A 3,107-nucleotide genomic window follows, 5' to 3' on the forward strand; every position below is an offset into this window, starting at 1 on the left:
CCTGCTAATTTGGCAAACCCAGGGGAAGGCCCATAAGATCCGTAGAGTGGTTGATTTTGACCTGATCCTCTCATGCCACAGCTGCACACCAGCATGGAGGGAACTTTGGCACATGTGAGCAGCAACAGATCATTTCCCATCAGGGTCCCAGGCTTCCTCCAGCACCCCAATGCACCAGCTCTCCTTCAGAGATCCATGCACATCCAAGGAACAGCAGAGCCTCATCTCTAGGGATAATTAGAGCTGACTGATCTCCTACAACTGAGGCCCAAATGAGCAAGGCAGACATTATGTTAATAGAAAGGCCATCAGATTTCAAAGGAATAGCTTCAACTTTTGTCTCTGTAAATGCTCATATCATTTACAGTCTGAACTGGGTTCTTGTGCAGTATCAGTTACATGGACTGGAGCTGTAGAGGACATTAGTACAATTCCTCTTCTTAAAGTTTTTACACCTTAATGGACAGGAAGTGTTACTGGTGAACCTCCAAATTCTGATGCTCCAACCAGAATCTACCCCAAAAGCTCCCCATCTTCCCTTTGTGTTAGTTAGTTTGTTTGTTTGTTTGTGTTTTTTTTTGTTTTTTTTTTTGTCCTAGAATCACTCTCAATTAACAGTACAAAAATAAAACTGATGCCATCCATCCCTCTTAAGCTGTACATGCATTATTCATCAACATGCCCTAATTGATTCTCTCATAACCATGAGTACTTCTGCACTTGGCTATGTTTTTCTTGTCCAGCAGAACACAATTTATGAAGTTTTATGGAAATGCCTTTTCCCAGTGGCGAAGTGTTACCTTTCACAGATTTTCTGATCAGAGCTTCAAGTTAAATCTCAATACACAGAGCCATCAGTCCTCAGTTTTGTAAACAGACAAGAGTGTCCATCAGGTAACTCCGCTGCACTGATGCTCAGTGTCCTGACTGGGAGATCAGTACTACTCTAGATACTCTTGGTACTCTTGGCCCACTTCCCACAAGTGGATCTTTAAAAGAGCTGAAAGACAGGATTTAGGAAGGTCTCCACACCACTGAATAAATGCTCTGAAATACGTAATCCACAAAACATATAGGGAGTTGAAATGCCCTTGCAAAACGTCCATTAAAATTATAGAAGCATCTCCTAAATATACTCACCCCGCCACAGGGTAAAAGGGTCTGTGAAGGCTGTCTCCAGAGTAGGAGAAAAATACATATTGCATCAGGAGGATAACTCAGCTTTGCCTCAGTCCCCTCATGCTAGAATACCTCTGGATTCTTCCATTCTAAACTCTGTCCAACAGTTCTGGAAACTGAAAGCTGGTGATGGTATGCTTGGAAACAGAGTGGATACTATCAAGGTGAAGTTCACAGACACAGGCAAAAGACCAGGTCTGAAATTCATTCTACAACCCAAACAGCTAAGAGTCAGCATATGACATCCCATTCAAAGGAATTAATAAATTACAAACCTCATAATTGGCACAAGTGTGTTGGATTTGATGGGACCATAAATCACAGCAATTCCTTCTCAGGTGACAGCATTACAACTGCTACAGCACAATTCCTACTGCTGGTGGACATACCCCTTCCTAGATCCTTCTCTTGCAATTGTTGGGTCTAACCTGCATTACTTTACCTGACATGGAGGGGTCATAGTCATCAGTGTGCCACGGTGACACTCCTCATCCTTCCTGGAGACCTTCCCCGGCCAGCAGTGCTACACAGCACTCTGCATCACGCCACCATTCACCTGCTTAACCATGTCTGTGTTGCCTCCTTTTCTACATGCTTTTACTTGTCTCTGATTTTCCCCATTTCTTCATTTGGTGCTTTCTCTGGATGCTGTTCATGGTTCCCTTTGCTCACTGCTGCACTGTCCCACTGTGGAAGAAAGGAAAGCACTCCAGCCAGTCCCTCACTCAGATCAGGTACATCCAAACCTCAGGATGGGAAACCTCCAGGCACTACCAAGGTGTTTCCATCCTGAGAGGAGGACTTAAGAAGTCATGCAGAGGGAAGAAAAGCGAAAAATCAGAAGAGAATTTCACTCTATTGCTAACATTATGCTTAATGTAACATTAAGCTCCATGCTGAAGGACTTGGTCAAGGAGTTAATAAGGAGCCTCATCTCAGAGGAGCCTATTAAGTTTATGGTGGTTCAACTTCACAGACATTTAACCAGAATCAGGATATCCAGCTTGGATTTCACTTGCACCTCAAGACTCAGTCTGCAGCCTTCTCCTTTCCCCACTAGAAGGGGCTAGGAACCAGTCACTGGAGAACACAAACAAGTGACTTTTGTTATGGACAAGTTAAAGGTAACCCTGATTACAGGAAACAACTTGAACGCTTCCTCTGCATGTTAAGCTCTGCACTAGCCCAATCCAGAAGAGATTCAGTGTCATTACAGAGCAAGATCTCTTCTCCTGGAGAGAGGGCATTTATTTTGTTTTCTTAACCCTGTGGTGAGCTGCTTTGGGAAGGATTACAGTGTCAAAATGCTGTAATGCCACTGCATAACTTAGGACAGCACCGCTCGCTTGAAACCCTCATCAGCCTTCAACACCCTGTTCTCTAACACTGGGTGAGAGAATTGAGTGCAGCCACCTGGAGCAGGCAGCAGGAAGGTAAAACAAAGCACCACCTCTCCTAGAGGAAGGTGGAAAGATTAACAGTTTCAGGTCAGGAAAGGAAATAGCAAAGATGTAACAATATGCAAAGTAACAGGAGGGAGCGAGGGCAAGGTAGGGTGCTTTGCTCATAGAAGAGGTAGTGGTATATTTAAAGAAACACAAGTAACAAGTTTGAGAACTAATACAAAGCAACACCTTATTAGGAAAGGTGACCCAGCTGCTCCTAGCAATCCCCACAGCAGGGCACCTGGCTAAAGCAAGACTTGCTCTGTTCAGCCACCTACCACAAGGATAAGGACTGTGAGGCCAGCAGTGCTCAGACCTCCCATAGAGGAGGGATAAAATTAAACCTGCAGCTCCAGCACACCTGAGTGCATCATTAAATTACTTGTGAAGGCCCATTAGCAAATTCACAGCAAGATCAAAAACATTCTGAAGTTACAGTTTTCTTCTTGTTCTACATAACCAGAACCACATACTATGTTACAA

The sequence above is a fragment of the Tyto alba genome, unplaced genomic scaffold, assembly GCF_018691265.1.
Source record: "Tyto alba isolate M040663 unplaced genomic scaffold, T.alba_DEE_v4.0 Super-Scaffold_3, whole genome shotgun sequence".
Taxonomy (NCBI): Eukaryota; Metazoa; Chordata; class Aves; order Strigiformes; family Tytonidae; genus Tyto; species Tyto alba.